The sequence below is a fragment of the Diceros bicornis genome, chromosome 8, assembly GCF_020826845.1.
Source record: "Diceros bicornis minor isolate mBicDic1 chromosome 8, mDicBic1.mat.cur, whole genome shotgun sequence".
NCBI classification, from domain to species: domain Eukaryota; kingdom Metazoa; phylum Chordata; class Mammalia; order Perissodactyla; family Rhinocerotidae; genus Diceros; species Diceros bicornis.
In genome coordinates, this window is record NC_080747.1 from 75,505,078 (window position 1) to 75,528,248 (window position 23,171).

Below are 23,171 nucleotides of genomic sequence, written 5' to 3' on the forward strand. Positions count from 1 at the left end.
AAAGTAGAAGTTTCAGAAGAGGGAAATGAAAGGTCTTTTTTATTTAAAACACCAGTATTATAGATTTGCATCTAAAAAAAACAATAATTTGATCAAATATATTTTAAAAGTTCTGCTTACTGCTACTCATATCAGACAAAATAGACTTTAAAACAAAAACTGTAAAAAGAGACAAAGAAGGGCATTACATAATGATCAAGGGAACAATCCAACAAGAGGATATAACACTTGTAAATATCTACGCACCCAATGTAGGTGCACCTAAATATATAAAGCAATTATTAACAGACATAAAAACAGAAATAGACGGTAACACAATAATAGTAGGGGAGTTTAACACTCCACTTACACCAACGGATAGATCATCCAAACAGATGATCACTAAGGAAACATTGGCCTTAAACGACACAGTAGAACAGATGGACCTAGTAGATATACACAGAGCATTGCAGCCAAAAACCGAGGAATACACGTTCTTTTCAAATGCACATGGAACATTCTCCAGGATTGATCACATATTAGGCCACAAAACAAGTATCCATAAATTTAAGAAGATTGAAATAATACCAAGCATCTTTTCGGACCACAACGGTATGAAAGTAGAAATCAACTATAGGGAGAAAATCAGAAAAGCCACAAATAGGTGGAGATTAAACAAAATGCTACTGAACAATGACTTGGTTAACGAAGAAATCAAAGAAGAAATCAAAAAATACCTGGAGACAAATGAAAATGAAAATACGACATGCCAGAATTTATGGGATACAGCAAAAGCAGTTCTAAGAGGGAAGTTTATAGCAATACAGGCTTATCTCAACAATCAAGAAAAATCTCAAATAAACAATCTAACAATGCACCTAAAGGAACTGGAAAAAGAAGAACAAACAAAGCCCAAAATCAGTAGAAGAAGGGAAATAATAAAAATCAGAGCAGAAATAAATGAAATAGAGACCAAAAAAACAATAGAAAAAATTAATAAAACCAAGAGCTGGTTCTTTGAAAAGATAAACAAAATTGACAAACCTTTAGCTAGACTCACCAAGAAAAAAAGAGAGAAGGCACAAATAAGTAAAATCAGAAATGAAAGAGGAGAGGTTACAACAGACACTTCAGAAATACAAAAGATTATAAGAGAATACTATGAAAAGCTATATGCCAACCAATTCGACAATCTGGAAGAAATGGATAAATTCTTAGAATCATACAACCTTCCAAAACTGGATCAAGAAGAAGTAGAGAATTTGAATAGACCAATCACCAGTAAGGAGATCGAAACAGTAATCACAAACCTCCCCAAAAATAAAAGTCCAGGACCAGACGGCTTCCCTGGTGAATTCTACCAAACATTCAAAGAAGACTTAATACCTATCCTTCTCAAACTCTTCCAAAAAATTGAGGAGGGGGGGAAGCTCCCTAACTCATTCTACGAAGCTCACATTACCCTGATACCAAAACCGGACAAGGACAACACAAAAAAAAGAAAATTACAGGCCAATATCACTGATGAACATCGATGCAAAAATCCTCAATAAAATACTAGCAAATCACATACAACAATACGTTAAAAAGATTATACACCATGATCAAGTGGGATTTATTCCAGGGATGCAGGGATGGTTTAACATTTGCAAATCAATCAATGTAATACACCACATTAATAAAATGAAGAATAAAAATCACATGATCATCTCAATAGATGCAGAGAAAGCATTTGACAAGATACAGCATCCATTTATGATAAAAACTCTGAATAAAATGGGTATAGAAGGAAAGTACCTCAACATAATAAAGACCATATATGAGAAACCCACAGCTAATATCATCCTCAATGGTGAAAAATTGAAAGCTATCCCTCTAAGAAGAGGAACCAGACAAGGATGCCCACTCTCACCACTCCTATTTAACATAGTACTGGAAGTCCTAGCCAGAGCAATCAGGCAAAAGAAAGAAATAAAATGGATCCAAGTGGAAAGGAAGAGGGTAAACTGTCACTATTTACAGATGACATGATTTTATATATAGAAAACCCTAAAGAATCCACCAGAAAACTTTTAGAAGTAATAAACGAATATGGTAAAGTTGCAGGATACACAATCAACATACAAAAATCAGTTGCATTTCTGTACACTATCAACGAAGTAGCAGAAAGAGAAATTAAGAATAACATCCCATTTACAATTGCAACAAGAAGAATAAAATACCTAGGAATAAACTTAACTAAAGAGGTGAAAGATCTGTACACCGAAAACTATAAAACATTTCTGAAAGAAATTGAAGAAGACACAAAGAAATGGAAAGATATTCCGTGCTCTCAGATTGGAAGAATTAACATAGTTAAGATGTCCATACTTCCTAAAGCCATCTATAGATTCAATGCAATCCCTATCAAAGTTCCAACAACATTTTTCACAAAAATAGAACAAAGAATCCTACAATTTATACAGAACAACAAAAGACCCCGAATAGCTAAAGGAATCCTGAGAAAAAAGAACAAAGCTGGAGGTATCACACTCCCTGATTTCAAAATATACTACAAAGCTGTAGTAACCAAACAGCATGGTACTGGCAGAAAAACAGACACACGGATCAATGGAATAGAATCGAAAGCCCAGAAATAAACCCACACATCTATGGACAGCTCATCTTTGACAAAGAAGCCAAGAACATACAATGGGGAAAAGAAAGTCTCTTCAACAAATGGTGTTGGGAAAACTGGATAGCCACATGCAAAAAAATGAAAGTAGACCCTTACCTTACACCATACACAAAAATTAACTCCAAATGGATTAAAGACTTGAATGTAAGACCTGAAACTGTGAAAATTCTAGGAGAAAACATAGGCAGTACGCTCTTCGACATCGGTCTTAGCAACATCTTTTCAAACATCATGTCTGACCGGGCAAGAGAAACAATAGAAAAAATAAACAAATGGGGGTACATCAAACTAAAAAGCTTCTGCACAGCAAAGGAAACCATCAACAAAATGAAAAGACAACCTAACAATTGGGAGAAGATATTTGCAAACCATACATCTGATAAGGGCTTAATCTCCAAAATATATAAAGAACTCATGCATCTCAACAACAAAAAACTACCAACCCGATTAAAAAATGGGCAAAAGACCTGAACAGACATTTCTCCAAAGAAGATAGACAGATGGCCAATAGCCACATGAAAAGATGTTCAGCATCACTAACTATCAGGGAAATGCAAATCAAAACTACAATGAGATATCACCTGACGCCCGTCAGAATGGCTGTAATTAACAAGACAGGAAACAACAAGTGTTGGAGAGGATGTGGAGAGAAGGGAACTCTCATACACTGCTGGTGGGAGTGCAAACTGGTGCAGCCACTATGGAAAACAGTATGGAGATTCCTCAAAAAATCAAGGATAGAACTACCATATGATCCAGCTATTCCACTGCTGGGTGTTTATCCAAAGAACTTGAAAACATCAATGCATAAAGATACATGTACCCCTGTGTTCATTGCAGTGTTATTCACAATAGCCAAGACTTGGAAGCAACCTAAGTGCCCATCAAGGGACGAATGGATAAAGAAGCTGTGGTATATATGCACAATGGAATACTACTCAGCCCTAAGAAACGATGAAATCCAGCCATTTGTGACAACATGGATGGACATTGAGGGTATAATGCAAAGTGAAATAAGTCAGAGGGAGAAGGTCAAATACCGCATGATTTCCTTCATTAAGTAGTAGATAATAACAACAATAAACAAACACATAGGGACAGAGATTGGATTGGTGGTTACCAGAGGGGAAGGGGGGAGGGAGGAGGGTGAAAGGGATAATTCGGTACACGTGTGTGGTGATGGGTTGTAATTAGTATTTTGGTGGTGAACATGATGTAATCTATGCAGAAATAGAAGTACAATGATGTACACCTGAAATTTTTACAATGTTATAAACCAATGTTACTGCAGTAAACAAAAAATTAAAAAAAAAAAAAATTCTGCTTACTGCTTATAACACCCTCTTGATGATTAGGCACATGTGCATGGTGATGGATTGTAATGTCTTTGGGTGGTGAACATGATGTAATCTACACAGAAATTGAAACATAGTGATGTACACCTGAAATTTATGCACTGTTATAAATCAATGTTACTACATTAAAAAAAACAAATTTTTTAAAAATTTTAAAAAACACCCTCTTGAATAATAAAACATGATTTTTATTAATATGTATGTTAATGTTAATATACGCAATATATATTAACATATTAACAGCTTTGAAAGGTCATATTGCAAAATCACTATTTAACTTTGTTTAACCCAGCATTGTCCAAATTTATTTGACCATAGAGTGTTTTTATGATGTGTTTCAATTATTAACTCTGTGGAACACACTTTGGGAGATATTGTTCCCAAATTATTATTTTTTACTATTTTTTTCGAGTACATGGAATAGGGTAACTTTCACCAAGGCTCAGTCTTAGAACATGGTTTTGTATCCTCCCTTTGGAGAAATGAACTAGTACAATTAAACTGTGTAATTTTTATTGATATAACTATTCTGAATTTAGAATCTTAATTTGTCTTTTGAGTATTCTGTTATACTGAGACATTCCTATATGAAATTGATCAAAATTCCCAAGACCGTAATTGTAGAAATTTTGCATTGCCCAGCTGTTGGAAGAAACTGAATCCTCTACAAATAGAAGATGAGGTAAGCTTGTTTTTTTCCTAACATGTGACAGATAAAGATTCAGATTCAGCAATAGATTTAACAAGTAATTTGGGGGCACAAATTATGTGTAAAACATGATATTACTAGGTTCCTCCATGCCTCCAATTATCAGAAATTATTATAACACAAAAGTAGCAGGAAACATTGTTCTAAGAAGCAAGTCACACCACATAACTGAATCTGACTTCCCAATTTACTAGATTGTCCCAGAAAGAAAAGCGTGTGCTGCTTTCATTCCATTGTAACATCGTCTATAAGATGCCACATACATCTGTGGGGTTTTTTTTTTGTCCCATCTTTCCAGGAAAATTCAATCCTTTAAATTATGGCCCCTTTCCTAACTTACGTCGGTCACTAGCAAGAAGACCTCAGAGCTATAAATGACTATACTGAGAGATTTATACACTGGTATCCATAATCTAAGACCCGTTTTTAAAAACAAACATAGATTTATGCAGGTGGGTCCATTTAAATGTTCTTGATAAACATTTCCCCATAGAACTGAACCCCAGAGTAGAACAGAGAGCATACACATACAAATGGGCCTCTAAGTATGATATTGATAGGAAACAATCTGAAAAAGTTGGTGAAACTGGATTGATTGATTAGTCAAATAATGTTGAAATGTATCTGAGTGACAGTTATGGACAATGAGCTTTTTCTAAATTTCTATTTTTTCTCTCCTTTTGAGACGAGAAAAGCGTGGTCATAATGTGTATATATGTATGTATATAATATACACACATACATACATAACGTATATATAATGTGTATGTAGATAGGTAGAGTGGGCAGTTAGATAAGTGAATTTGGAGTTGACGAGAGAGGTCTGAGATGTAGAGTGATATTTCAAGTTTCTCAATAGTATTTAAAGCTATAATCCATAGTTAGAGAAGGGGTTCAAGTACTAGGCTGTGGTCATTCTAACATTTAGATATAAGGAAAAATCAGAAAAGGACACTGAAAATAAACCGACCTACTTTTCAGTGTATTGTTTATTTTGTTTCACTTATTTCAGTACCTCTGTCTTTTACTTAATATTGTAAGTCATTATGCTTGATCACATTCGTTCCATTTTTTTTCCCCCAGGAATCCCCCTTAGAAGACTTCTTTTTTTCCACTAGAATTGCTATTTCTGCTGCCCAGCTAGCATTCTGATATTTTTCTTCATTTCTCTCCTGTGGTAGATCCTGTTTCTTAAATTCTATATATTCTTCTTACTTGGTTTACTCTCTGTTTTGCTGTATCACCTGAGAAAGTTTGCATGAGAACTAAATACTTTGAGAAATTTAATGTCAGAAAATTATTTCTTCTGCCTTCAACTTGATTAGTAGTTTGTTTCAGTATGGAATGTATATACATTAAAAAGCATTTTAATAGGATTTTGAAGGCCATATTACAATATTGCGAACAATGCCATTCTAAATCTGGATACTTTGTATATGACTTTTATTCTTTTTGCAAAATTTCGGAATTTTGCTTTTATATTTTGATTGTCTAAAATTTTATAACATTGTAACTTGCTGGTCCTTTTTTATTAACAGTGCTAGAGATTCAAAGAGACTTTAGAATCTGGAGATGCATGATCCTAAATTCTAATTTTTTTCTAGCATTATTTATTTGATAATTTTCCACTTAATTTTTTCTTCTCCTTTTCTAGTATCCCTAGTACTGGACATTGTTTCCTGCACTAATACCCTGATTTTCTTGACATTTACTACCTATTTTCCATAACATTTAATTTTGTTATACTTCAGTGAGATTTTTTTAACTTTATCATTAAAATGTTCTATTGATTTTCTTTGCTATTATATGTTCATTTCCCAAGAGCTTTTTCTTATTATTTGATTGATTTTATTTTATACTAGAATGTCATTTTTAAAAACTTTGAAAATTAAAGTATAGCATAGATAAAGTGCACAAATCAAAGAAATTCTAAGAAACAAGAATATCTTTAGGTTCTTTTGAAGTTTTCATAAGTAGAATCATATTTATTTATACTTTTGTGTTTGTCTCATTTTACTCAATAGATTTTGTGACATATATCTATGTTGTTGTGTGTAGCTATAACTAATGCATTCTTATTGCTGTTATTTATCACCTGAATATACCACAATTTACTTATCCATCTTAATATTATGGGCATTTGTTTCTTTCCAGTTTTTGGCTATTTTAAATAAAGCTGCAATGAACAGTCTTGTAGACGCCCTTTCGTGGACATATGCATTCATTTATTTTAGATATATATCCAAGAGTGGAATCACTGGGTTACAGGATTAACCATAATAAATACTGTCAAACAGTTTTCCAAAGTGATTATTCTAATTTGTACTCCCACCAGGACTATGTAAGAGTTCCAGTTTCCCTAATTTTTGTCATAACTTAGTGTCATCAGTAGTTTAAGTTTAGCTATGTTGGTGGGTGGTTTCTCATTAATTTAATTTATTCTCTGGAAAGTTTACAAAAAGATTATTGTCATTCCTTAGTTAAGGATGGGACTTGTTTTTCTGCCTATACTTCGAAATGTACATTAAAAAAAGAATACATACTCTATGATTCCAATTTATAAAGTTTCATAAAATGCAAACTAATCTGTAGTAACAAAAAGCAGAGCAGTGACTTCCTGGAGATGGATGGGGGAGAAGGGTGGGAGGGAGATATTATAAATGCTCTTGAGGAAATTTATTGGGGGGTGTGCTGATGCATCCTGTTTATTTTTATCTTCAATGTGTTTGAATTTTTTTTAGAGGACAATTTGCTAGGTATAGAAATCTAAGATGGCAGTTTTCTTTTTTTTTCTTTCAGCACTGTAAACATAAGATTCCACTGACTATTGCTCCCTTGTTCTTGTCTAACAATCTGCCATCTTGTTTTTGCTCCTTCAAAGATGATGTGTCTATTCTTCTTCAACTGCTTTCAAGATTTTCTCTTTTTATTTCTCACTAAAGCAATTTTACCCTGATGCACCAGGAGGTTTTCTGTGTGTTTTACCTGTCTGGGTTCATAGTGTTCGTTAAGTTTGTGACACAAAGGCAAAAGCATTCATCAGCTTTGGGAAATTATCAGTAATTATGTCTTCAACAATTAATTCTGTTCTTAAATATTTTTATTGAGGTATTTTAATATTTAATAAACTACATATATTTAAAATGTACAATTAAAAATATATATTTATACACTTATACATATGTACATACCTGGAAAATTATGACCACAATCGAGATAAGGATTATATCTATTACTCCCTCAAATTTCCTCCTGCTCATTTGTAATCTCTCCCTCCCATCCTTTTCCCTCACATATATATATACAGTTATTTCAGCATCATTTGTTGAAAAAACTAACTTTGGCCCGTAAATGATCTTAAAAACTTTGGTGAAAATCAGTTGTATATTAGTGAATCTACTTTTGGACTCTCTTCTACTCCATTGATCCATTTGCCTATCTTTTACACCAATCCCACACTGTTATGAAAATGGTAGCCTCATATTATTTTAAGTCTTGAAATAAAGAAATATTAGTCCTCCAAATACGTTCTCTTTAAAGTTGTTTTGGCTCTTTTAGGTCCTTTGTATTTCCATGTGAATTTTAGAGTCAGCTTGTTAATTTCTACAAAAAGAAATCTTGCTAGGGTTTGAGTGAGTTTACATTAAATCTATAAATCGATTTGGAGACACTTCACATCTTAATAACATTGAGTTTTCTGACACTTGAATACAGTATACCACTCTGTGTATTTAGGTCTTGATTTCTTTTTCACAATGTCTTCTAGTTTTCAGTGTACAGATCTTATACAGCTTTTATAACATTTATCTCTAAGTATTTCACAGTTTTTTATAATATTTATTTAATTTCAATTTCCAGTACTTTTTGCTATTTATAGCAATACACTTGATAATTTTATCTTGATCTGTGTCCTGCAACCTTGCTAAGATCACTTTATACTTCTGGTAGTTTTTTTTTTTTTTTTTTTTTTTTTTTTGGTATATTCCATATAGACACGTTTCATCTACAAATAAAGACAGATTAACTTCTTTTCCAATCTGGATGCCTTGTACTTTTTTTCATATTTTCTTTTACTGGCTAGAACCTCAAATATAAGGTTGAATATAAATCATGAGAGCAGGCAACATTTTTCCATATTCTTGATCTTGGAAGGAAGATAGTCAGTCTTTCTCCACTAAGTTGATGTTGACTGTAGGTTTTTCATTGGTGCCCTTTGTATGATTGAGGAAATTGCCTTTTATTCGTCATTTTCTGGGAGATTTCATGAGGATTGGATTTAGTTTCTTAAGGTATAAGAAGTTATTTATTTGAGACCAATCTTTTTTCAGATATATAACATTTTTTAGTGCTAAAATTTCCCTCAAGTACTACTTTAACAGAATCCCACAAATTTTGATACGTGTGTTTTCATTTTCATTTGATTCAAAGCAGTTTCTAATTTCCCTTTTGATTTCAACCCATGAGTTATATAGAAGAGTTTATTTAGGAAATTTTATAGCTATATTTATATTTGGGGATTTTCTAGATTTTTGTTGTTGTTGTTATTATTCTCATAGTTCATTCCATTGTCAGGGAACATAACGTTTATGACTTGAATTCTTATTTTTGGCATCACATTCTACACATACCCAAGTTGTAGCTTCCTTGACTTTGTTACATTAGTAACCACACTTCCAATAATTTGATATCACTTAAATCCCTCACCAGTTGTTCTCTCTGTATGCGTGCATGTATGTGCATACACAGACATATGTATATTTAAATTATTTATTGCCATTTTAATGTAGGTTTAGCAGTAAGAGTAAATGAACACATTTAGTTAGTCTTCTGTTTGCAACCAGAAATCCTTTGCCCAATATCAATTTAAGGCTACAGATAATCAGGCCCTAACCTATATTAAACTTTACTTTTATTTTGTATTTTACAGAATTTTGCTTTGTACCTCTTTGATCACATCATATTCATATTCACTTTTGTGCCTTTTCTCATATATTTTCTATATCTACAATTATTTTCCTTGACTATCTAAAGCCCATATATTCTCTAAATCTAAGTAACAAGTGCTCCAAATTTTATGAAGATTTTTTAATCTACAAAACTTCTTGTTGATATTCTTCTCTTGTAACTTTTGTGACTCATATAACCATAGGCAGGGGCCAAGGAAGTAGGGTAGTGGTGATGAATATAGTACAAGAATTGTGGTTCTCTTTGGGCATTACTATGTTGCATGGGATATTTTCAAAAATTTCCAGGTTTTCTTTTATAATTTTACAATAACGAGGGGGGCTATTGTCATTTAGTTGACAAGGGCCAGAGATGCTAGCAGTTAAGCAATATGTGGGATAGTCTCTAACCACAAAGAATTGTTATCTGGCCTGTATAAGAATCTAACATCCTAGAAAATATTCACGTAGTTGGTAATCAGTTTATAATTTCCTAAGCTTCATACTACCTGTGTTTTACACATTTTAGATGAATTTATAAACTATAATTTTCAGGAATGTTAATATCATGTAAATCAGGGGAAGGTTAAATTTTTCTTAGAATTTATTAAGTTTTTTCACTATTTCAGAAAATTGCATTATCAATGGCACATAGTTTATGAAGTTCATGTGGCCAATATAACACAACTATTCTAGTCTTCATTTATAGCTGTTGCATGCAAATATGCAATGAAGGAGATTTGAAAATTCTTTTAATTATTTGGAAGCAAAGAATATTTAAAGTGGAAAAACACAAAATGTAGAGACCTCAGTAAACATTTCACTTGCAAACGCTGTTTTATAATATTTTATATTGCCATCCTAAATATGTTTGCATGTATTAATTAGCACACTAGTAAATTTATGCTGTGAAGATTTCATAATAAAAACAGTTTTCTACTCTTAGATTGATAACAATCCCTAAGTTTCTAACACACAATTTCTCTATTGAGAGAATTTACTTTCTCAAATTATTCTCTTTTCCCTATTGTCTGTAAAGAATATGATTTTTTAAGCACTAGAGCCTAATGTATGTTTCAACATGGTATATTTCAAGAGAAGAGATATGTTTTCCGTGATACTTCATTTCTATCCCACTCCATGTCCTATAAACAGATATTATTTCGTCACCACATTATAGGCAGTATGGACCAAGAAAGGAAAGAATATATCAGTGTTCAATTCATGTAATTAGAGATAACACCACTTTGCAAAACTTTTTTTATTCATATAAAGACATATACTCATGAAAATATATTAGTATGCCTCGTCATGATGCAATGTGTCATCTTACTGTAGTTATCAGTAATAAATATGTACATGTTTACAAACACACACAATAACGTTGAAAGCTGGAGTTCTGGAGAAGGATTCTGTGGGAGTAAAACTCCACTTACAATACAAGCAATATTTCACATTATTTGACAAATAATTAGCTCCCACAGATTGATAGTTTATGTGATACCCTATTACTTGTTATGGGTTATGGTTCAACTTCATGTTTACAAGAGCCAGTGTTCAGATTTGGGGTGGGTGCTAGAACAAAGGAACCGTTTGCTTTCAAATACATGGTCTAGTTTTACACATTATTACACAGAAAACCTGCTTATAGCTTTGAAATTGCAGCATGTTTAACTTCATTATTTTCCATAAATATCTCTAAATCTTAGGGACATTTTTTGTCATTTCTCAAACTTGAGATACCATTTTAGCCCTCCTGTAATAGAGGATCATATTCTCAAGGATATGGCCCAGTAATGGGTTTTAAGATATCTTTTAAAAGATGAAATTGGAAGCTCTATGTATCCTTCTTACTTTGTTGTCCAAGAACACAGGTCTTTTCCCTATATATTCTCTTTTATCTGTACCTAATGACTCCTTAGGTTTAGGTGTTAAACAAGTTACTACTGGGAAAAACAAGAATGAATATATCCATAGCCTCTGTCCTCATGATGTTCATGGGTTTAGGGAAGACACGACTAGTACTTGAAACTGGGGTGATCAAAATGATAAATTACGTATTAAAATGTCTTATACAGGTAAATGAAATAGGAATTCAGAGCAGAGAGGGAGAAGACAGAGGGCCTGGAGAGAAAATAGAGAGGCAACCAGTCTGATTATGAGAGAAAGGCTGTTTTGTTAAATCATGGAGAGAATGAGAGGGATGGAGAAAGAAGCAGACATATAACAGAGTCCCTGGTACATAATCAACCTCATAAAAAGTACAATGTGAATCTGTGGCGAGAACAGATATTGCTTAAATGGCTCAGTGAAAATAGCTTTTCTGGTCTTAAAAAATGCTTACATAATTCCCTAACATCACTTTTGATGCACTAAAGATATTTTTCCTTCTCTCCTTTGTATGAAATTCCCCGATAAAAAAAATCATTGTTATTGAGGCAGAAAACTCTAAGAATTCTTTATAATATTTATTGTTTATTACTTAATTATCGGTATGTCTCTGCCTTTGTATGTGTTTTGTTCCTATCGTAGGAGCCTTTTAATGTTCACGTTCTCTTTGTTAGTTATTCAATTTTTGTTCTTTCTATTTTCCTATTTCTCAAAAGACTCAGTATTAAGAATGTGTTTCTAACACTCATGGCACAAAATACAAAAAGTAGTCTAAAAATACCAAAAAAAGTCTAAATAGGGCAGCACTAAATTCAGTGGAAAATATGACAAATATATAAGCATTACTATATTCATAAAAAGCTAATATATCTCTCACTCATTCACTCCCTGCTACTTCAAATGGTTGCTTTTGACAACCATATGTTGTTTTTGATGTTTTACGTGCTGAGTATTACTGGACGCTGAACAAGGCCTTTGCAGTTTAAAGCTGATAAATTGGTTGTATGTTACAGAGAAGTAATCTTTAAAATATGTCTCCTGTGTGTACCTGTTCATTGATCCAATACCTTGCCCTATGGTCATGTCCACATTCAATAATCGCCATTATGGAAACAACAATCCTTGCCTAGTTCAACCAGCAGCATCAGCAGATGCTGAGAGCACTAGAAATCACACAGGCTTTCATGCGTGCTTTTTGGACTGACTGACTGCTTTTGACTGGGGAATATATTTATGAGTGTTTTTTCATTCTTTTCCCCACCTGTTTTAAATCTTCAAAAAGCTCAAACTCCTGCTGCATAATTTTAGTGCTTCAATATGGTCTCCTTTATTGTCCTTTTCATTTATCTATTGCTCAGAAGAACTTGCCAAAAACTTTAGGAGAGGTGTCAAAGAGTTGTGAAAGCTCTGACATGCTCTGGGATGACACCATCCAAGAACTATTGAGTTGAAAAACATAGAAAACAAGCAAACAAAACATTTTGCCAAGTGACTTGACTTTTAGAGTTTTGATGATATTGGCTAAATAAATTCCTAAGTTTTAATTGTATCCATAGTTATTCAAATTGCATGTGGTTATATATTTAAAATTTTGAAGGAAAGAGAAGCACTAAAGACCTACCAACTTTGGGCAAATGTGTCATCCTTTTTCTCTCTCTAAAGATTAGTTTCCATTTAATAGAATTTATATAAATGGAACCATACAAATGTATTTTGGGGGGGGCCTGGCTTCTGTCACACAGCATAATTATTTTGAGATTATGTGTCCATTTTGTTTGTGTATCAATATTTTATTTGTCTTCATTGCTGATTAAAAATCAGTTGCATGAATATGTGTATCCATTTGGGCTCTTTCCAGTTTTAAGCCATTACAGATAAAGCTGCCACGTATGTGCATGTACATGTTTTTGTACAGACATGCTTTCCTGTCTCTCAAGTAAATACTTTAAGTGGAATGGCTGACTAATATGGTAGGATTAGATTTAACTTAAGAAAAAGTTAACTGCTTTTTAACTTTTTAAAAGTTAATTGCCAACTGTTTTCCAAAGTGGTTGTACCATTTTACATTTCCATAAGCAGTGTATGAAATTTCTAAACGCTCCATGCTCTCACCAACACTTGGCATAGTCAGTCTTTTAAAGTTTAGTCCTTCTAATAGGTTTATAGTAGTATATCAGTGTGATTTGAATTTGCATTTCCCTAATAACTAATGATGGAGAGTATCATTTCATGGGCTTCTTGGGTAAAGTGTCTGTTCATATTATTTCACTATTTTTAAAATTTAGGTTCTTCATTTTCTTATTATGCTTTGAGAGTTCCTTAAATATTCATATATAATAAAAGTCTTTTATGTATTATATAACTTGTAAATATTTTGTCCCCATCTATGGCTTGTCTTTTCATTCCTTTAATAGGGTCTTTCAAAGAGCAGAAACTTTTCAATTTTGGTAAAGTCAAATTTAACAATGTTTTTCTTTGGATCATGCTTTTATTATCATATCTAAGAAATTTTTGCCTAACTCAAGATCACAAATATTTTCTCCAACGTTTTTCCTAGATGTTTTATAGTTTTAGGTTTTACATTTATAAGGATGACACATTTTGAGTAAATTTTTGTATTGTTGCAAAGCATAAAGATTTGGGGAAGGCATGGATACACAATTGCTCCAACACCATTTGTTGAAAAGTTTATCATTTTCCCCACTAAATTGTCTTTGTACTTTTGTCAAAAACCAGTTGTCCATATATGTGTAAGTCTATTTCTACACACTCTATTCCGCTCCATTGGTACATTTGTGTATATTTTGGCCAATACTACAGTTTCTTAATAACTGTAGCATTATAATGTGCTGAAATCAAGTGATTTTAGTCCACCAAATTTGTTTTTCTCTTTCAAAATTGGTTTGGCTATTTTGGATCCGTTGCATTTCCACATGAATTTTAGAATTGTCTTGTCAATTTCTATGAAAAAAAACCTAAAGGGATTTTGATTATGGTTTTGTTAAATTTATGAATCAATGTTGAGTGCCCATTTGTGGTCTGAGGTGGTAAATCTAAAATGAGGGGTTTCATTCATTTTGAGTAGGCAGACTATTACAAAAGTGAATGCTATTGGAATAGCCATTTCTCCAAAGAAGGTATACTAATAGCCAATAAACACATGAAAAGATATTCAGCATCATTTGCCATCAGAGAAGTGCTAATCAAAACTACAATGAGCTATCACTTTACACTCAAAAGGATAGCTGTAATCTAAAAAGACAATAGAAAGTGTTTGCAAGGATATGGAAAAATCAGACCCTTCATTCACTGCTGCTGAGAATGTAAAATGCCACAGCCACTTGGAAAATAGCCAGGGCTGCCCTCAGAATGTTAAATGCAGAGTTACCATTTGACCCAGCAATTCTACTCCCAGGTACCCAACAGAAATGAAAATATATTCCACACAAAAACTTGTAGATGAATGTTCATAGCAGCGTTATTCAAAATGCCCAAAAGGTATAAACAATCCAAATGTCTATTATTTGATGAATGGTTAAACAGATTATTGTTATGTCCATACAAATCACACATCTGATAAGGGCCATATATCCAGAATATTTAAAGACTACTTACAACTCAAAAATAAAAAGACAGATAACCCAATTAAAATGTGGGCAAAGCATTTGAATAGATACATGTCCAAAGAAGATGTACCAACGGCCAACAGGCACATGAAAAGATGCTCGGCATCATCAGCTATTGGAGAAATGCAAATCAAAACCACAATAAGATACTTCTTCACACCCAGTAAGATGTCTAAACGAAAAAGATAGACAATAACAAGTGTTGATGAGGATGTGGAAAAATTGGAACCCTCACACACTGCTGGTGGGATTGTAAAATGATGAAGCCAATTTGGAAAATAGTTTATCAGTTCCTCAAAATGTCAAATATCAAGGTACCACAGGATCTAACAATTCCACTCCTAAGTATATATCCAAGAGAGAGAAATGAAAATATATGTTAAAAAAATACCTTATTTATGAATGTTCACAGTAGCATTATTCATAATAGGCAAAAATAGGAAACAACCTAAATGTATATTAACTGATAAACAAAATGTAGTATATCTGTATGATGGAATACTATTCAACCATAAAAAAGAATGGAGTACTGTAACATGCTATAATGTGGCTGAACTTTGAAAACATTACTCTAAAGAAGCCAGTCACAAAAGACTACATTTTATCTAATTAATTTATATGAAATTTCCAACATAGGCAAATCTGTGAGACAGAAAGTGAATCAGGGGTTGCCTAGAGCCAGTGGAGATTAGGGGGCTTGGGGGGTGATAAATAAAGTGTATGAGGTGTCTTTTTATAGTGATTAAAATGGTTTAAAGTTTATTATGGTGACGGTTGCACAACTCTGAGAATATAAGAAAAAACAATGTATTGTACACTTTAAATGAGTGAATTGTATGGCATGTGAATTTTATGTCAATAAAGCCGCTACAAAAAATATTTTTTAAAAGTGAGTGCCACAGAGTGAAATAAATTCTGTAATGGGAAATAGGTAGCATTGCACAGGCACTTGATAATCGGAAGTCTCTCTAGAGGAAATGACATCTAAGTGGTAACATGAGTATTAGCTCAGAATAGATAGGTGACAATAGGGCATGGGTAGATTTTTGTAAGGAAGGCAAGATAAAGGAGAAAAAATATTCCCTGTAGAGAAAACAGCAGGTTCTAAAACTCAGGAGTAATAACAAGTTTGGCAGATGAAGGAAATTGAAGATACCCCATATCTAGAGTGTTAGGGGCTGGTGGATGGAAGTAAGACAAGTGACAAATGAGGCTGGAGAAGACCATGGAGAGTCTTATAAGCCCAATTAAGATATTTGGACTTTTTCTTACACTTATTGAGATATTATTAAAAACCCTATTAGGGGCTGAATTTATCAAATATACCTGATCACACACTGGCTAGTTTGAAAATAGAACTTATATATAGCCCTCAAGGAAGAAGACTCTTTATAAGAAAATTTACTTTTTTTGCTATCTATAACAGATTTTGGTCTTGATGTATTAAAATGAGAACAAATTACTTTCTTACGTCTATACCTATTATTTAAAATCCTGAGAATTTCCATGGTAGATGCCTTCCTAGTTCATGTGAAGACATCTAACCAGCTCAAAACTCCATGTAGTTTTCTCAATTAGTTTGAGCATCTTAAACATAAGGGGGAAGGCAACACTAGAATTTAGAAAGATGTTAATTTGATTTTTATTTGTTCTGTAACCTCTTTCACATTTCTTTATCAGCAAAATTAAAGATAAAAAAATCTACCTTTAATTTTGTTTGAATTTGGGAATATTGTTTTTTAAAATACTGGTTCATTGGGGCTGGCCTGGTATCGTAGTGGTTAAACTCACGTGCTCTGCTTCGTTGGCTTGGGGTTTACAGGTCCAATCCCAGTCGTGGACCTACGCACTGCTCATCAAGCCATGCTGTGGCGGCATCCCACATACAAAATGAGGAAGATTGGCACAGATGTTAGCTCAGGGCCAATCTTCCTCATCAAAAAATAAAAATAAAAAATACTGGTTCATTGACTGCTAGATGATTGGCAGGAAATAAAAGGTAGCCATCATTAAGTATGACACAAATGTAGCAGGGTAATATTTTGAGGTGTTGATTCAGCTTTTACCTTTTAGCGTGTGCTCAGGCTTTATTTATTTATTTTATTACAGCAAAAAGACAAGAAAAATCCTTTCACTTTAAAAGCCAAAACTTTTTAGTTTCAAAATCCTAAATGATTTAGGAATTAATATCTATGCCTAAATTATTTAGAAATTAAATTTATTAGTGATTTAGAAAACTAAACAGTTAGAATTAATTTTGGAGGGTACCTCTGCCACCTCATTTCTACCACCCCTGAGACTGGATAAAGCTGGTCCAAAAAAGTTAAAGAGAAAGAAATGAAACGAGAGTTTAAATGCTGATGATTCTCTAGACGGGAATTTTCTCCCCAGGACAAATCTTGGGGTGAGGATGGCAACTACTGATGGATTGTAGTTTGGGCAACTCAAGAGCAGATGGGAGCCCCAACTGCCTTTTCAGGTAGGGCCCAGGAAGAATCAAGAATCAGTGTTCTCCCCTTTCCAGCCTGGTGTGAGAGCATGAGAGATACCTACATGAGCTCTCTAGGCAGTCAGTTCTGAGACAACTTGATAGAATCCCTGTTTGCACCCATCACGGATCAGACAACCACAAAGTGTTTTCCTCTGCGGCCAGGAGCAGACAAATACGGCACCTCAAACTGGTAGGCCTGGAAGGCTACTGCGGCAAGGTGAAGCTATATGTCAAAATGAACCAATGATCTTTGTGGACCCACAAAGATCAATGAGTGGAAGTGAATGAGGAACATACCGCAGAAACCATCACAGCTATATGACCATGAGCTTTGTTAGGCATATCTTGCCTCCCAAGCATAGGCCTTGGTCTGAAGTCCCGAAGAAAAACAACTCTGCAAATTGAGGTGAAGATCAACTTGTTAAATTTAATATTTTGCACCTGGTAAATGGTGGCTCAAAAATTAAAATTAATCATAGAGAAAAATCATAATCCTTATTCTAGAATTATGGCCTGAGAACTGCAGCTATTAAACCAATAAAAATTGCTACTATTTACTGAGCACTTACAAGGTGGCAAGGATTGAATTAGCCACTTTACATAGGTTATCTCAATTTTATTAATAGTAAGGCATAGTCTAAAAATGTTTCCCCTTGAGCGAATGTTTTTAATGACAGATTCATTTCACTCTGATGATAAAAGTTGGGATTGGTACACCCTCTTATAGCTGCTTAACACAGTACACCTTAGGTAAATATTGGATTAATAGTTCTTATACCTGGCAGTTTTAGATCTAGCAATTTAAGGTTCCTGTTCAAACCATAATTAACTTAATATTCACTTCCCCTGTCTTTTAAAGCCACTTCCCATTAGCAAGACCTTTATTATTTTCCCAGCACAGTTGGCAACAATTTTATTTCTATCAAGCAAAAGACAACAACATGTTAGAGGTATTCACTGTAAAATAAATAATAATGTTAAAGGCTTTACCTTGTCCTGGGGCTATCCTTAGCCTTCAAAAAAATTAATTGGCCCCATAGGCTTAGATAGATTTTAAATTTTTGAAGAGGGAATTAGACAGGGAAGATAGATGCTAAAATTATCACTTCTTCTTTCCCTAAGGCATCCCCTGAAAGGCCACTCAGAATGGGAAACGTGAGCTTGAGGCCTCGTCCCACAAGAACGAACAGGACCCACACCACATTCAGCCGCAACCTTTACAGTGAATTTCTAAAAAGTGAATTCAGCCTCCAGCCCTGCCAAAATGTGTAAATAAGCTTCACAGTTTTGACCCTAGCTAAGTAGGGAGCAACCAGATAAGCTGATGTGAAAGAATATTTGCTTTTATTTTTAAAACATTTCTTTCATGCTTGTAAAATCTAAAGGCAGGCTGAGTGAGAGTGGGGATAGGGCAGCAGAAAGGTGGACTGGGTAGGTAAAGGGTGGTTTCTGTTCTCTTAACAAGCTAGTAAAACTACTAAGGAAAAATCACGTATTGAAAAAGGAAAACAGTTGTTTCTATCGATCTAACTGTTGTGTACATTTTTCTGTCTCTTGAGTGTGTGCGTGTGTGTGTGTGTGTGTGTGTGTGTGTTTAAATCATTGCAGTAAGGCTAAGATTACAAATAAGAAATATTAAACACTTCAGATATGAAAACAATCCCTAGGTATTTTTCTTGACCCTGCAAAAGTAAAAAAGCATGAAATAGTTTTGCCAAGAGGAGCAGATGTTTCTGTTGTATATTTCTTACTCCCTGGGCATGTTGCAGAATTCTAAATATAAACGTTCAAACAGACAGGGTGCAAACACACAGGAAGTTTGGGGGAGTGTGAGGATTCATTTAGGCGATTCAATCTGATTCACAACTTTGCACATGAATCAAAAATCAGGAAAATTGGAAAAAGGACCATTTAGATATATTAACATGTGTGTGGCATACATCTTAAAAAGAAAGCCAATTCAGAGAGTTAGCCAATCTCATGACTAACTTACACTACATAAAGAATAAATAGAAACAAGTTTCAAAGACATACATACTAACTTGATTTTGCATAATTATCTCATTGCCCTTATATGATATTGAATGGGGTCACATACCTAAATATCCAAATTTCACTTATATTTATTACAGTTTTATATATTAAATTAAACAATGAAAATCTCTCTCTCAGCAGAAACGTTAGGGGAGTCAGAATGAATATTCTAACTAACTAACACGTTACCTGGCACAGGGTCATCTAATATTCAATACAGGATAATAATCTAAGCTTGCTAATCAGGATGCTATAACCAAATTAAGCTCTGAGCCTCCAATGGATAGTGACCACAATTTTTATTTCCATATTTAGGTGAGCTCCCTGACATATAGAATAAATAGTAAACAGTCTCCTTCACAATGGTAACATAGTTTATTATAGTGAAAATAATGTTTCTGGGTGATGTCATCAGGTTGGCAACATAGGTTGTTCCTGACTTCAATCCCTCTCATAAGAACAACCAGCACTTATCCATGGACAAGACACCACTGAGAACATCCCAGAACCCAGGAGTGAGGCCGCAGCACTCCCCTGGGCCACAGGGACCCAGAAGGACCACATCAAAAGGGCAGGAGGAACGGCTACCCTCTGACCAGATTGCCCTCCCCCAGCTGGCGCGGCACCACACCGAGAAACTACAGTTTCTCCAGTGGGAAAAAGAGAGCTCAAGGCTGACATCCAGCACCCCCATATTGCGAGACGCTTCCCTGGAGGCCCACTCAGATCTGCTCTCACAGGGATCATGAGGAGACTGCGGGGCTTGACCACTGGAAATCAGAAAGAGACAGAAAAGGAGGCAGGTTTACAGCAAACAGAGCTCAGATCTCAGACTGCATTCTCCTTGCAAGGTGCTTCAGCAGAGATCCCAGCAAGCAGCTCTGCCCATCTGCAGAGTAGAGCCAGTGCCCGTATCTGGCCAGGGAGCTCAGTTGGCAGATCTGCCTGTTTCAGGTTCCAACCAACAAGCCTTACTGGATCTGGAACACGTTCTACTTCCCACCCAGACAGGGAAGTAAATTTGAAGCCCTGCTGGACTGCCAAGTATAGCCTCCAGTCCCACCTGACCAGTAGGCTGGAGCAGAGAATCCAGATAGCCTCAGAGTCCATTCTACAGCTGCCCTTGAGCAAGAAGCCAGGCTGGTAGTACTGCCCAACTGTTAAGTACAGCCTTTGGCTCCACGTGTCCAGGGAGCCTGAACAGTGCCCCTGAACGACCTCAGAATCCAGACCATGCTACCACCCAGCCTATAGCAGAGTCCAGCCTACAACTTTTCTAGATTGCTGAACACAGCTGGCAGCCTTGCCCGGGCAGGGGCCCCAGCCAGTGACCCCACCCAGTCACAGAGCATAGCCTGCAGCCCTACCTGACTAGGAAGCATAGACAATGACCCTGCCTGACCACGGAGAACAGTCTCTAGCACCACCTAGCTGCAGGATACAGCTGGAGGTGCCTCTAAACTAAAGATCCCAACAGGGGAGCACAGCCAGAGGCCTACCTGGCCAGGAAATCCACCCTGCAGCCCCACCCAACTTTGAGGCACAGTCTGCATCCCTACTTGATCACAGAGCACAGCCTAATGACTTGTCCAACCTCGAAGCCCTGCCTGTGGCCCCACCTGAACAGAGTCCAGCCGGCGGCACCATCTGGTCAGGGAGTACAGCCTGAGGCCCCAGCTGACTAGGAGCGACTGCAGAGCCCAGCTCATAGTCCTGCCTAATAGTGGAGTCCAATGAGTGGCACCACCCTGCAAGGGAACCCAGCCTGCGACCATACCTCACCAGAGGCGACGGCAGAGCCCAGCTAGTGCCCCAGCAGCCCAGCCTGATCAGGAAGACCACCTAGCAGCCCCTCTTGAATGCAGAGCCCAGCCAGCAGGCCCACCCAGACATGGAACCCAGCAAGTGTCAACCCCCTAACCTCAGAGCACATGAAGCAATTGATTTGGCAAATACTTCCCCAAATAAGCCCCTCAAATGGCTTAAGAAAGGAGGAACAGAACCAGGTTATATTCACAAAGGATAGGCAAGATTATAGATTTACTGTCATGGCCCAGACTGTGTCCATTCTCCTGCTCCTGCTCTTTCTGGACACCCTACAGAATATCACATTAGTCCACAATGTTGACAATGTCATGTTAATTGGAACCAAACGGCAAAAATTGGCGATTGCTCTGGATTACTTGTTAAGCCCATATAGGCACTGAAGAATGGGCGATAAGCCCTAAAAAGATTCAGAGGCCTTTCAAATAAGGGATATTTTTAGGGACTCTAGTGTCCTGGGGTTTACAAGGGCATCCCATCCAATGAAAAGAACAAGATCTTTACCTTGCACCACCTACCACTTAAAAGAAGCACAACACTTGACAGTTATCTTCAGATTTTGAAGTTAGCATATTCCACACTGCTCCAACCCATTTATCAGATGATTCTAAGATACTAGTTTTTTTGTTTGGTTTGGTTTGGTGAGGAAGATTGGCCCTGAGCTAACATCTCTGCCAGTCTTCCTCTGTTTTGTTTTGTTTTGTTTTTTGAAGAAGAAAGCCCTGAGCTAACATCTGTTGCCAATCCTCCTCTTTTTTTGCTGAGGAACATTGGCCCTGGGCTAATATCTGTGTCCATCTTCCTCTACTTTATATGGGACACCACCACAGCATGGCTTGATAAGCAGTGTGTAGGTCCACGCCTGGGATTCGAACCTGCAAACCCCAGGTCGCCAAAGCAGAGCACACGATCTTAACTGCTAGCCACCAGGCCGGCCCCTCTTCCTCTGTTTTTTGTATGCTGGATGCTGCCACAGCATGGCTTGACGAGTGGCAGGTAGGTCCACACCCAAGATCCTAACCTGCGAATCCCAGGCCGCCAAAGCAGAGCACACAAACTTTAACCACTATGCCACCGAGCCATCCCCTCTAATACACTAGTTTTTTTTGTTGTGTTTTTTTTTTTAATTTTTTTTCCCCCCAAAGCCCCAGTAGATAGTTGTATGTCATAGTTGCACAGCCTTCCAGTTGCTGTATGTGGGACGCAGCCTCAGCATGGCCGGAGAAGTGGTGCATCGGTGCGCGCCGGGGATCCGAACCTGGGCCGCCAGCAGTGGAGCATGCGCACTTAACTGCTAAGCCACGGGGCCGGCCCATCTAATACACTAGTTTGGATTGCACCCCAAAGGGAGAGAAAGGCATTCTAATAGCATGTCCATAATGTGAACAAGCAGCATTGACACTAAGACGTGGCAGATCACATAATGCTAGAGGCACGGTGTGTTTGGTAGAGAAAAACATGCCACGATGCTATGTAGAACATCTGGAAAGATTTAATGTGAATGTTGCAGGTTGGAGCACATACCCCTATGGCTCTGGAGAAAGGATTTATGCAATCTACCAGAAAGGACTTAATCCTTTCCAAAAGCAGTTCCTGAGAGAAACCTAGAATGATTAATGTGGTACTCCATTAGAGTTGGAGAC